We start from the raw sequence: 14,532 nt of genomic DNA, 5'->3' as shown, positions 1-14,532 counted from the left end.
ATCACTACAGGACTAGGTCTCATGTGTAAGCTAGTCCAGCTAATTTGTGTAACCCCGCCCCCATCACTGATTGGTAGCAATGCACAGTGTACATACCAATCAGTGGTGTGGGCGGGGTTATACACAGTTCATTATTCTGAGCACTGCTACAGCAGAGAAAGCACGGATTCTATCAAAACTATGGCAAGCAGCCCAGTAAGTGATACATCACTGGAATCAGGCTCTCTACCCTTACATCATGCTGCTCTCATATTACATAGCAAAAAAAAACTGCTGACAGATTCCCTTTAATGAACATTATGTACAAAGTAGCTTCATGTTTTATTTTTTTATGCATTGGAGTATATATAATGTATTTCATCAATCCAAACTTATCAATCCACAGGATCACTGAGATCCCAACTCTGATGAGAATTGGGTTATATGCCCTCTCTTTTGAATCGAGCGGTGGTTTCGCATTCGCTGTTCCGCTCCCTTTAAAGTCTATAGGACTTTAGAGTTAGCTGAGAAAAGCATTTATTTTTTCAGCCCTCCCTGAGAGGATCAACATTACTTCTGACCTCACCACTACATTCAAAAGGGGGACACAGGATACCCATTCTCATGAAAAGTGGAGTCCTAAGGGAAACAGAAACAGCGCCACTCTTGTCCACTGGCTATGTTTGGTACTGCAGCTCATTTCTATTCAAGTTAATGGGGGCTCAACTGCAAAACTAGACACCGCCTATAGACAACTGTTTCTGGAGGAAAAGCAGATTTATGTTGCCATTCAGTCACTGTTATATTTAATGGCAGATTTAAAGTAAGAACTTTTGGAGTATGAAAAAAATGACTCTGCCGGGTTCACACTCATCATAGGATTAAGGTCTAAATTGCTTGTGGCGTTATTCTAATAGTTTTCAAGTATTTTACTCAGAGCCTGTAATCCATTTATATGGTGCGATATACAACTGCACCACAAGAGCGTATCTAAATTACAGTTTTAAATTGACGTAGGATTTTTTTTTATCTGTTTTACTAACACCGGCAGACTCGTTTGCCTTTCAATTACCAGAAATAGAAGGATAGATCTTGGAGAGATCCAACAATGTTATTTTTACTCCTCTGCATATACTTTTATATTCAAGAATGGGATAAGTTTACAAATAATAAACCCAAGAGTAATTATCATAATCCAGGTAATGGACAGGGTAATTCATGTTCCAGTCCACTAGGCATTGTAGAACCAGAGAGGGTTTAATTGCATTGGGATCTGATGGCTATTTCAATAGTTTCATGGTTTTTAAGGTTAAAGGTAGACATAAGTCTTCAAATTCAACCTATACCCTAACATGTTGATCTAGAAGAAGGCATAAACCCAATGAGGCAGGTGTTAATTGCACCATATTAAGGGACAAATTCCTTCTTCACTCCACATACAGCAATCATACTAGTTTCCTGGATCAATGTCCCATCACAGAATCCATTACCTATAACATGTGATATTATATTTTTCAAGAAAGGCATCCAGGCTCTCCTTGAACTTTTTTAGTGAATCAACTATTGTGGCAGCAGAGAGCTTCATAATCTCACTGCTCGTACAGTAAAGAATCCATAGTCTCACTGCTCGTACAGTAAAGAATCCATAGTCTCACTGCTCATAAAGAATCCATTGTTTTACTGCTCGTACAGTATAGAATCACCATCTGTGATGATGATTATACCTTCCTTTCTCTAGATCACACGTGTTAAACTCCAGCTTGTGGGCCAAATATGGCCTGCAGGGTGGTTATATTTGGCCCCTGACACCAGAACCGCCACCCCTATGTGGGTCCATTATACTGTATGGAGGACTATGTGGGACCCATTATACTGTGTGGAGGACTATGTGAGGCCCATTATACTGTATGGAAAACTATGGGGGCCATTCTTCTGTATGGAGGACTATGTAGGGCCCATTATACTGTTTGGAGGACTATGTTGGGCCCATTATACTGTATGGAGGACTATGTGGGGCCATTATACCGTATGGAGGACTATGTGGGGCCATTATACTGTATGGAGGACTATGTGGGGCCCATTATACTGTATGGAGAACTATGGGGGCCATTATTCTGTATGGAGGACTATGTGAGGCCCATTATTCTGTATGGAGGACTATGTGGGGCCATTATACTGTATGGAGGACTATGTGGGGCTCATTATACTGTATAGTGGTTGGCCCGCGACTTTGTCCAAGTTTTTCATTTTGGTCCTCTGTGAGTTTAAGTTTCACATCCCTGCTCTAGATGTAGTGGATGCCCCCTTGTCACCATTGCAGGCTTAGGTGTAAAAGATCATTAGAAATATTCCTGTATTGTCCCCTCGTATACTTGTACATAGTAATAAGATCGCCCCTAAGCCTTTGTTTTTCCAAACTGAATAACCCCAAGTTTGATAACCTTCCTTGGCATTGCAGTTCGCCCATTCCTTCAAAACCCTTCTCTGCTTCTGTTCTACCTTCAGCTATGTCTTTTTCATAAACTTGAACCCAAAATTGTACACATTATTCTAAGTGTGTCCGCACTAGTGACTTGTATAGAGGCAAAACTATGTTCTGGTCATGAGCATCTATTACTCCTTTAATGCATCCCATAATTTTATTTGCCTTGGCAGCAGCTGCCTGGCGCTGTTCACGAAAAATGAGTTTGCCATCCACCCATAAACCCCAGTCTTTTTCAGTGACAGTTTTTCCCAGTGTTTTAATATTTAGTACGTAATTATACATTTTATTTTCTCTGCCCAAGCCTCCAGCTTACATCCTTCTGTAATGTTAAATTACCCTCCTCTGTGTTAATTACCTTAAATAGTTTAGTAACCTCTTCAAATATTGAAATTCTACTCTATAGGTCCTCTACACGGTAAATAATAAATATGTTAAATAAAAGAGGGCCCAATACTGACTCATTTTATTGGCATCCTTATATTTATGCCACAGTTGGATATACAGCGTAATAATATCTAAATTACATCAATCTGCCGAAGTAAAGAAGTGCCAGTGCAAAAGTCTTTAAAAGGGCCCCCAACTATCACTGGTCTTTAATAATATTGGAGTTCTCATATGGGTCAAAGGAACCTTTTGGGCTCCCTCAAGACTCCAGTGCCTGGGTGCAACCGCAACTTCGCCCCCACTATAGTTACACCCCTGCTCATGACAATGTATCACCTGTGCATACATCTGAATGATTCTGCTATTATACGTTATTAACTATTTTATACACATTACAGAGCTGATTCCAGTTAAAGGGGTTGACCAGCATATAAACATTACTTTTCATAGGGCTCAGACTTGGTTTACAAAAATAATAGAAGTAATACTCACCCTCACCGATTTCCCTGTTTAGATGCTTACTTGGTCTCAACTGAGCTCCACTTCCTGGTCCTGTCTTGACAAACAAGAAATGGCAGGAAATGCCATCTCTTTCTGGTGTGTTGGGAAGAGGCCAGGAAGTGGAAACCAGCAGGGACCAGGTTAGGGTTGGAAAGAGAGCTATAGGTAATCAGTGAGGGTGAGTATTGTGCCTTTATCTTTTTTTTAAACCATTTTAAGCCTTTTAAAATGTTCTTTGTAAGTCCTCTGGTTTATTCTATAAACAGACAATACAGAGATTTTTCTAATACTCTTTTTATACTTAGGCCTTCAACAATGACAAGGGTCATTCTCTAGAGAGAAAGTTTAAGAAACTAAGTTTTTGTACACTAGCTGGATCTCTTCAATGAGAACCACGCCCTGGATATGCGAATATAAAGGTAAAGTTAAACTGCTTTGTACAAATGTTCAAGGGAGTTTACCTTTCCTCTGTATTTACATTTTTTTTTACCTAAAATAGTATTCGAGATATAACTATTCATATTGTAGACATACCTATCAGAACTTCTGTGGATCTAATGAACAGAACCTAGATCATCACAGAACCCTATGGTGATCTACGAAAAATATGCCTAGGATTATTCAAGTGCTTAAATTGCTGGGAAACATTTAAGTCTTTGTTAAAAATGTGAAGAAAAGGTGATAACGAACCAGGATGAGTAGAAATTCCTAGGGCATTTAAATAAGTTTGCCCTCTCCCCACCCCATAACTTGTGAATGTTATGTTCCCATTGAGCATTGTCCCCTAACATAGTTCGCCTGTAAAATTGGATCTCAAGACCGTACATCCGTGAACTGATCATAAATTGCATGACACCGATACAGTTGTTCTTGTGGTAGAGCGGGGAGCCAGAAGCTTACAAGACATATGTGGCGCCCCTGAGGGTTCAGTTGCCACAGAGGTACTATATCTCACCCAGAGGTGTGGTATCTCACTCTCAGGTAAGGATGGAGTACTGCCCAGGACCCAACCACTTGCATACATTGCACTCCACTTCAGAGGGCAGGGCGAGATTGCTCCTAAGGGAGAGCACAATCCCTGGTCCCTAGCTGGAGGGCGGAACCATGTAGTGGGTGTGGGTGGAGGAAGAAGTTCAGGGGAGCGCTTGAGAAGGAGGATATAAAAGAGGGAACCATCTTGAAAGGACAGATCAGTCTGAGAGGAGAAGTAGTGGGAGCAGGAGCTCTGCTCAGGAGGAGCGGGCCCAAGGGAGATAGGCCCAGGAGGTGAGACTGAAGAGAGGAGAGGAGCAGAGAGGAAGGCTCCAGAAAGAACGAGGGGATCCTAGGGGTACAGGAAGTGCTGGAGGCCACCCGTACGCCCGAATCTACCAGGACGTGGAGGGATCAGGCCGCAAAGGGGACCTAACTAGTGGGAATTACAACATTCAGCTAGAAACCGGAGGCTTCTAAATTTTCAGGGTGTAGTTGCCCACAGCCGCAATTAATCGCCAAAAAGGAAGCCGCACAGGATCCAGGGAACTCCAGGTTGCCCCCCAAGATCTGATGTTACCGGCTTGGGACACTGGTTGCGAGGCGCAGGGCAGGAGGGTGAGAGCCAGCGCAGGAAGACGACCGAGGAAGGCATACAGAATGGGGTCCCGTTAAGTACTTCTGAAATACCTGAGGGATTGCTGAACCCCTGCCTCGGTGAACGCAGAGTAACGCGGGTGGTGATAATTGGCCGTTGTAACCAGGAGCAACGTGATAATCGTGAGTAAAGCTTGAAGACTGCACCCCACTGTGTCTGTGAATAATTGCTGGGCCATCACTCGCCCTGCACTACCCAGCACCAGTTACATCTACCTCATACAACATCTACACTGCCCTGGAGCTTAGCTCTACCTGTGGAGAGCTGAACTAACTCTGTTGCGTCACCATCAGCTCCAAGGGATCTGCACCGCAGTGGCGTCTCCATATAGCCTCATACCACAGGTGGTGTCACGAACATTAAAGTATAAAAACTATAAAATCCCCTTTTATTGACCGCCCTGGATCACAGACCGGGTCACTGCCACCGTGACATCCCCCAGCACCGACCGGCTCAGCTACCGAGTACCCCACGGCCCAGGGGGCGCGTCACATAGGCGACCCAACATTGCACTGCCTATGTCGGCCTCCTCTGTGTACAGGGAAGAAGAGGACTCATCGCTCTGAGGTTTATTTTATTTGCAAGGATGGCACAAAGGTGGCATTATAATTTTGGAAAGGATTTTTGGGAGCCATCCTTACTTTTTTGGGGGGCACTAAGGTGTAACGTAGGGGGCACTACTTGTTACCATCCTGGGCCCCTTCCAGGTATATATATCCCCCATCTTTTTATATGTTCACCATCCTTTTCCCTTCCTGGTATATCTGTCATGCATCATTGGCCCCTTCCAGGTATATATGTCCCCCATCCTGATATACTGTATATGTCCCCCATCCTTGACCCCTGCCTGGTATATGTCTCCTATCCTGGGCCCCTTCCAGGTATATATATCCCTTATCTTTGTATATGTCCCCCATCCTGGCCCCCTTCCTGGTATATCTGTCACCCATCAAGGGCTCATCCAGGTATATATGTCACCCATTTTTGTATATGTCGACCATCCTTGCCCCCTTCCTGGTATATCTGACGCGCCCCCTGGGCCGTGGGGTACTCGGTGCCGGGCCGGTCGTTGCTTGGGGTGATGTCACAGTGGCGGTGACCCGGTCCGTGACCCAGGGCGGTCAGTAAAAAGGGGAATTTTATAGTCTTTTATGTATGCAATTCGTGACGCCACCTGTGGTATGCGGCTATAGGTAGCCACCGCTGCAGCGCAGGTCCTCTGAAGCTGGTGTTTAGGCAGCAGGGTTGGTTTGGCTCTCCACAGGTAGAGCTTAGCTCCAAGGCAGTGTTGATGCTGTAGTAAATAATCAGTCCACAACTCAATGACGGTTTCCTCTCATGTTTGCTTGCGGTGATTAGGTAGACCAGGACATGGGTACTGGCTAGAAGTGGAAGTCCGGGCAGCCTGGAAGCAAGTAAGGAATCCACCTCGCCAGGTGGAGTTGTAGGCCTTCCCTTTTGCACTAATCTCTCTGGCCCTGCTGCTTGTAGCTGTGCTGTGGCCCTCGTCCCTGAGTACAACGTCCTTGTGCTCACCCGTATGGCAGGCAGCTCGGGTCTTGCTGATGCGTCGCTCCCACGTGGCGGTGCTGGGCCCTGCAGTGCTGCTGAGCCTCCGGGCGTCTGGTGGGACCAGGAGACCTTCAGTCTCCTGTCCTCCGGTTTCTGCTGCTGGGCCTTTGGTGCCCCACAACCTCGGACTCCGGTGTCCGGTTCTTCCGTGCTCCCTCTGGTGTGAACTGCCGTGCAGCTCCACTCCCCAGGTCCTTCCTCGTTGCTGTCCTGTATTCACCTCTTCTCACTAACTCTTACTAACCCCGCCTCCTGATCCCAGTTGCTAAAGGGAGGAGCTCCCCTTGCTGGTCTGGAGCCAGGAAAGGGTTGCATGCTAGTAAACCTGATTAGGGGACCCCCTGCTTGCTTCCAGGCATGGCATCACCTCTTGTGAGGGAGACAATGCCACTGTGGCAACTGAACACCTGGGGTTTAACATTCCCCCCTAGTTAACTTCAGTACTCCCGGACTGAGGATACCTTTTAAAATTAACAATAACAATCCACATTACAAACAATGTACAAAGTCAAAAATTACAAAAACCAAACAAAAATTTATAGCAGTCACTGCGGCGCTTAGTCTTTACGCCACAATCCGGGTAACCAAAATTTGGCTGGTGGGAACCGCATCAACCCACTTTGTGTACCGTCCCTGGGCGTGGCTTGAGGGCACTCTTTTGGTGGGCCTGGTCTTCAGCCACGCCTGCGGTTTATTTTCTAGGCCAATTAATAACTATATCTAACATTGTCCTGACCACACCTAGTCCTGTGGTCCAATTGTCCATAAATTTAAGAAATATATATATATAGCATTATTGAACGATTACAACTATTTATAACATACTCTTTAGTTCTCTTACCCTTTAGTTCCTCCAGCGGGCAGGGAGCTGACCTTTTGTACTCCGGGTCGATCTACGTAGTACATTTGTTGTCACTGACCTACCCTGGTCCCTAGTGTCTACCCCTGGTGTGGTGGGTTCAGTGTGAACTACACTACGGGTAGTCTGAGGTAACACCGGTAGGCTGGGTAATATCCTACAAATTCTTTGGCTCACCCTGGGTACGACAGATTCACTGCTAGCAGAGGGTAGATTCTCCGGATCTGCAGCTGATGAAGCATCTGTCTCTGAGGCCGATTGGTCTATCTGCTGTTCTGGAGCCTCTGTAGCTTCCGGTGAGGCTGCTTGGAGAAAGGTCAGGACCGGTACCACAATGGCTTTGTTCACCTGCGTCCAAGACCGGGGAAATTCTCTGAGGACCATCTGGACCGTTTCTTCCACCTCTTCTGTGGGCTGAGGGCTGTCTTGGTCTTCTCTGTGTTTCAACTGTTCAGGACATATCTTCAAGTGATCTCTTGAGACTGCCGCTGAAGTTTCCCCTCCATCTTTGCTGATGAGGCACACCTTGGTGTTATCGTAATTTGAGGGTAGGATGGTGTATGGCTCAACCTCCCACTGGTCATCTAACTTGTGGACTCGTCTCTTCCTTTTGAGTACTTGTTCTCCAGGTGACAAGGGAACTGCAGGAGCATGCTGATTGTAAGTTTTCTCTTGCTTCTGTCTCGCCTGGGACAAACTTCTCTCAACACATTTTCTTGCACCTTGCGGTATTGTTGCTGCCGCTCTGTATCCCAATCTGCATCTGGTGATGTCGTCTCTGGTGTTAAGACTCCCATGTCTAAGTCGATGGGTAGCTTACCAGGTCTTGCTCTCATCAGGTAAACGGGTGTACAGTTGGTGGAGTTCACCGGGATGTGGTTATATAGGTCCACCAAATCTGGTAACTTCTCTGGCCACAGGCTACGTTCTTCAAGGGACAACGTCTTCAACAGGTCTATTACCACCTGGTTCATCTTCTCACACAACCCGTTGGTCTGGGGATGATACGGCATCGTCCTTATTTTCTTTCAGCCGTACAAGCTACAGAATTCCTGGAACACCTCTGCTTCAAAGGCTGGACCTTGGTCGGTAAGCACTCGTTCAGGGTAACCGTGCGGGCGACAAAAGTGCTGTTGGAATGCTTTGGCTGCCGTCTGAGCCGTCTGGTCTTTCACTGGCACTACTACCAAGAACCTGGAGTAGTGGTCTACTATGATGAGAGCGTAGACATAGCCTGACCGGTTTGGGGCTAGCTTCACGTGGTCCAAGGCTACCAGTTCAAGTGGTTGCTTGGTGATTATGGGCTGCAAGGGAGCCATCTGGCTATAACGGTCTTTTCGTCTCAGGTTGCATGGACCACATTCTCGACACCATCTCTCGATTGCTTTACTCATGCCAACCCAGTAGAATCGCTCACGTAGCAGGACTTCCAACTTCTTCCACCCAAAGTGTCCTGCTCCATCGTGGTACGCTTCTAAGACCATTGGTGCATCCCGCCTTGGGACTACCACCTGCCAGACCAATTTGTGTGTCTGGGAGTTGATACTTCTTCGACACAGCTTTCCCTCGTAGATGAACAGTTTGCCCTTCTCCTTCCACAACTGTTGGGTCTCCTGTGGAGCATCTGGATGAGGGTGCGAGCCAGCTTGTGTCAGCAACTCCTTTACCAGGCGGACAGCTGGGTCGCTAACCTGCATCTCTGCCCATCCATGATGGGGCAATGGGTTGAACGTGGCCTCTCTGCCGGCGGAGCGCTTGTCCCTCACACAGTGGGAGCACTGGGTCACCCCGTGACGATGGAAAGTGGGTAGCTCTATCTCCTCCAGCTTGTCCGGGTCTTCTCCCCCATCTGGCAAGTTGGGCATCCTGGACAGCGCATCAGCATTGGTGTTCTTATGCCCCGCCCGATACTTGATGGTAAACTCATAGTTAGACAGTTGGGCCATCCATCGTTGCTCTAGGGCACCAAGCTTCGCAGTCTCCAGGTGCGTCAGAGGGTTGTTGTCTGTGAAGACTGTAAATCTGGAGGAGGCGAGGTAGTGTTTGAAACGCTCTGTTACAGCCCAGACTATGGCTAAAAACTTAAACTTAAGGGAACTATAATTGTCGGGGTTCCTTTCCGTGGACCGGAGCTTCCTGCTGGCGTAGGCAATCACTCTCTCTCTGCCCTGCTGTACCTGGGACAGCACTGCTCCCAATCCTACGTTGCTGGCATCCGTATGGAGTACAAATGGTTGGCCATAGTCGGGGTAGGCCAGGACTTCGTCTCCAGTAAGAGCCATTTTCAGTCGAGTGAAAGATTCGTCTTCTGGTTTACCCCATTTGAACAGAGGTTTCGGGTTCTTGGCCTTCTTGGACTGTCCCACTAAGAGGTCCTGCATGGGTGCCGCTATCTTGGTGAAACCCTTGATGAATCTCCTGTGGTAGCCCACCAGCCCGAGGGACTGCCGCACTTCCTTGATAATGGAGGGTCTTGGCCAGTCCTTGATCACGGTGACTTTTTCAGGGTCTGGTGCTACACCTTCGGCGCTTACTACATGACCTAGGTACTACACCTTGGGCTTCAACAGGAGGCACTTGGACAGCTTTACCTTCAGGCCAAAACCAGAAAGGGCTTCGAACACCTTGGCCTGGTGCTCCAGGTGGTCTTCATATGTCTTTGAGTAGACGATTACGTCGTCTAGGTACAGCAGGACGGTTTCGAAGTTTTTGTGTCCTAGGCAACACTCCATTAACAGCTGGAAGGTTCCTGGGGCGTTGTAGAGCCCGAATGGCATGCAGTTAAACTCGCTGAGGCCCATTTGTGTTGTAAATGCAGTCTCAGTGGGAGCAGTGCTAAAAGGAGTCAGGGGCTGGAAGCTGTAGAGCTCGCCCTGATTGAAGAGTTCTTACCGGACCCGGAGTCCGAGGCTGTGGGGACTAATCCTTACCCAGCAGCAGAAACCGCCCGTCAGGGGATTTCAGGTCCTCTGGCCAAGAAACCCGAAGGCACGGTCACACGCAAGGGACCAGCACCGCCGACGTGGAGCGGAAGCTACCAAAAGGCCCCGAGTCACCGGCCATACGGTGAGCACCACACGGTACACTCAGGGACGTGGGCTACTTTTACCCGCCTCTAGCAAGGTAGCCAGAAGAGTACAATTAGTTGGGGAGGCCTACAACTCCGCCTGGCCAGGGGAGATCCTATCTGCTCACAGACTGACCAGGCCCCGATCGCTAGCCAGTACTCCGGGAGGGTCTACCTTTGCCACCAGTAAAGACCCTGAACTACACCGCACCGTCTCTGAGTGGTTCCTGGTGCCTGCGAGCAACTCTGCTAACCCCATCATTCACGTCGGCTGCCCTGAGGCCATACCCCTCCCGTTGGGGGTTATACCATCCACGCTGCACATCCGTACCACCGGCCTCAGCGGTCTGCCCTGCAGTGGCGGCTTCATAGCCGCATTCAACGGGTGGCGTAGTCGAACACTCTAACATCTACTGCTAAAGATTGCCGCTCAGCTTGACTCCCTGGGCACGGACCGGGTCACCGCCACGAAACTACTACCCCTCTCAGATCCGGCTCCGGGTAGGCCCCCGCGTGCGCAACGCTACTCAGCACAGGCCCAGGGGCGCGTCAACTTTGGCGTAGTCGGCAGGATCTCGTGCCCGCAACCACCGGGTACTGCGTGCCTGAAAAAGAGACTTTTCAACTTACCTGTGGTGAAGATTCCCGCCATCCGACGCCATCTTCTACCTTCTTCCCGCCATCCGTGGAGTTTTCCCGCCGTTGGATGCCATCTTCTGCCTTCTTCCCGCCATCCATGGAGTTTTCCCGCCGTTGGACGCCATCTTGAGGGCGCCGCGCGGGAAGAAGAGGGGCGTGGACTCCGAAAAGCCCGCGAGAACTGAAGCCCCGCCTCACGTCCGGACGTTGCGTAAGGTCCTGGAAGGAGCCCAGCAGACGCCGACGTCACAGGAGCGCAACGGAAGGTCCTCGACCCTGACGATCCACTGCGGAGCCGCGGCCTACGGAAGAGGATCATCGCAAGGTAGGCCACGGTCCACTAGGGGGGAGGAAGATGTCGGATACGGAGGAGAGCTTCACTGCCGCAGCCACCGCCAGCGCCACCGCTGCTGCGGTCATGCCTTTCACGATGCCCTATATCCCGGGGGCAGCCTGGCTACCCCAGTACTCAGGGGAGTCACATACCCTGAATGACTTTAGAGAAAAGCTGGATAGCCTCTTCCAGGTGTACCCCCTCACAGAAGAGCAAAAAGTGAGCATCCTGGTGGCTCAACTAACCGGGGCAGCCCAAAGGGAGGTAAAGTCCTGGCCACCTGGGAGGAGGACTGTAGCAGGGATATTAAACCGGCTGAAGGACACCTTTGATACCCGCACCTCAGCTGAGATTAAGCTTAGATTCTACGGGTGCAAACAGCGAGCACATGAGAATATAAGAGACTATGCTTTAAACCTAAAAGAGGCCCTGAGAGCCATTAAGCAGACCGACCCTGACGGCGTGGGAAACGAGGACAGGCTGTTGACCGAACAATTTATAGAGGGACTATATTGCAATGCCCACCGAACCCAGTTGCGGGCAATGGCCTTACAGGATCCTCATCTGGACTTTGCACAGTTCAAGGACAGAGCCATCCGGGTGCTCCGAGAACCGGCACCGGGTGGCGTTGTGACCCACAGGCGCCCTACTACCGCTTACCACCAGGAGGCGGCGCCCTTGTCGGCAGGGCCTGTGGGGGCTGATGCGCAGGCTTTGAACAATGACCCGGCTCCAGACCTGCACCATCAGGTCCAAGAGCTAGCTAAAAGCGTTGCTGCGCTAACCCGAACTGTGCAGTCGTTACAGGTTTCTGCTCCAGGGAAGATCCAGCTGGCATCCGGACCGGAGGACATCCCGTGGCGTCGACCAAGGAGGACCCCACCGGCCAGAGGAAGACCCAGCGACCGATACAACGAGGACGGACAACCCATCTGCCGCCGCTGTAATCAACCCGGACATATGGCAAGGTACTGTCCTTTAAACTGGCACAACCTGGGGTAGAGGGCCGACCCCTAGGAATAAGATCACCAGGCCCATCGAACTGGCATGACAAATATGTGGGAGGACGTCCAGTCTTGCCTGTGGTACTGGATGGCATTCCTATGAGTGCCCTACTTGACACCGGGTCACAGGTCACCACCATCCCGTACGTGCTCTTCAAGCAGTACTGGAATGACTCGGATATAACCCGCTACCCTGACGACGACTTGAGTATCATCGCCAGCAATGGTCAACCCGTGCCACAGATCGGATTCAAAGAGATGACCATTAAAATCGGTAGAGTCGAACTGGCAGCACAGGGACTGATCATTGTAGACATTGACAAGCGCGAGAGTCACCCAAAGATAACGCTAGGAACTAATGTGATTGAAAATTGTCTTGCAGAGGTGATTTTCATTTTTCAGCAGGTTGCCAAGAACGCCAGCTCCGGCCAGCAGTGAGTGCTCCAAAAAGAGATCCGGGCACTGATGCGACGGCAACAGGTGGAACTCTCCGGTGGTGAGATTGGAAGCGTGAGAATGTGTGACCCTTTCCCTATTGCCATGCCCCCAAAAAGTGAAATGATGATTTGGTGCCGGGCAGCTATTGGTCTAAGAGGTAGAGACAATGGTTCTACCATTGGTAGAACCCGTCTACTCAGACAGTAGGCCCACCATTTTGACAGCACGGGGGGTGGTTGATGTACGCCATGGGAGGGTGCCCGTTCGCATAATAAACATCGGGAAGAGAGAAGTACACCTGCCCCGGTATGCTACGCTAGCCAAATTGTATACCATCAATCAAAATTCTGTACAGTCCGTGGAACCCTTGCCTCCATCTCAACCAGAGGAAGGTAACGGCTCTAAGAAAACAATAGAGGACTGGTGTCAGCAACTACATTTGGGTACTGACTCCACTCCCTCACACCAGAAACAGGGAGTCTATCGGGTGGTTCAAGAGTACGAGAGAGTGTTTAGTAAACACCCGTTAGACTTCGGGCGAGTAAAGGGGGTAGAACACCACATCCCCACGGGAGACCATCCTCCCATAAAGGAGAGATACCGACCCGTACCCCCTGCACACTACCAACACGCCAAGGGGATGCTTAGAGACATGAAGGAGGCTGGGGTAATCAGGGATAGCTGTAGCCCCTGGGCAGCTCCACTAGTCTTGGTTAAAAAGAAAGACAACACCATGAGAATGTGTGTAGATTACCGGAAAATCAACCGTATCACACACAAAGGTGCGTACCCCTTACCAAGGATAGAGGAGTCTTTGGCTGCTTTAAAATCTGCTAACTTCTTCTCTACTTTGGATCTCACTAGCGGGTACTGGCAGGTTCCTGTAGCAGAGGCGGACCGGGAGAAGACCGCATTCACCACCCCGATGGGACTTAGCGAGTTTACCTGCATGCCGTTCGGACTCTGCAACGCACCAGGAACCTTCCAACGGTTGATGGAATGCTGTCTGGGACACCGAAACTTCGAGACGGTCCTGTTATACCTGGACGATGTCATCGTTTACTCCAAGACCTACGAGGACCACCTGAAACACCTTGCAGAAGTGTTCGAAGCCCTGGCAAACTACGGCCTAAAGGTGAAACCCTCCAAGTGTCACCTCCTGAAACCAAAGGTGCAGTACCTGGGACACGTGGTGAGTGCTGACGGAGTGGCTCCCGACCCTGATAAGATCACCGCAATTAAGGAATGGCCAAGCCCCTCCAGCGTAAAGGAAGTGCGGCAGTTCCTCGGGTTGGTAGGCTACTACCGAAGATTCATTCCCGGTTTCACCAAAAAGGCAGCTCCTATGCAGGACCTCCTGATAGGCCAGTCCAGGAAGGCCAAGAACCAGAAGCCGCCCTTCAGATGGGAGAAGATGGAAGAAGAGTCCTTCCGCCAGCTGAAGATGGCCCTCACGGGGGATGAAATCCTGGCGTACCCGGATTACAGCCAGCCCTTTATCCTCTACACCGACGCAAGTAACATCGGGCTAGGAGCCATACTGTCCCAGATCCAGCAGGGGAAGGAACGGGTAATTGCTTACGCCAGCCGAAAACTGCGACCCACCGAAAGAAACCCTGAGAATTACAGCTCATTCAAGT

General features: G+C 49.6%; 1 protein-coding gene across 4 annotated transcripts in view; it reads left to right on the top strand.

Moving 5' to 3' along the window:
* STK32C (serine/threonine kinase 32C) overlaps positions 1 to 14,532 on the top strand; it is a 428,186-nt gene that overhangs the window by 146,064 nt on the left and 267,590 nt on the right. Inside the window, exon 1 of one of the 4 annotated variants that reach the window (XM_073685114.1) lies at positions 4,501 to 4,508. The exons of the other annotated variants lie outside the window; for them this stretch is intronic. The gene's annotated coding sequence lies outside the window, so the exon portion shown is untranslated. Of the gene's footprint in view, positions 1 to 4,500; positions 4,509 to 14,532 lie in introns of those variants that run through there. 4 annotated transcript variants of the gene reach the window in all.

Source organism: Phyllobates terribilis, unplaced genomic scaffold (assembly GCF_046119375.1).
Source record: "Phyllobates terribilis strain yellow unplaced genomic scaffold, ASM4611937v1 Scaffold_5__5_contigs__length_657084704, whole genome shotgun sequence".
Lineage (NCBI taxonomy): Eukaryota > Metazoa > Chordata > Amphibia > Anura > Dendrobatidae > Phyllobates > Phyllobates terribilis.
Note: the sequence above shows the minus strand (reverse complement) of the source record. Positions and strands in the feature narration are given on the sequence as shown.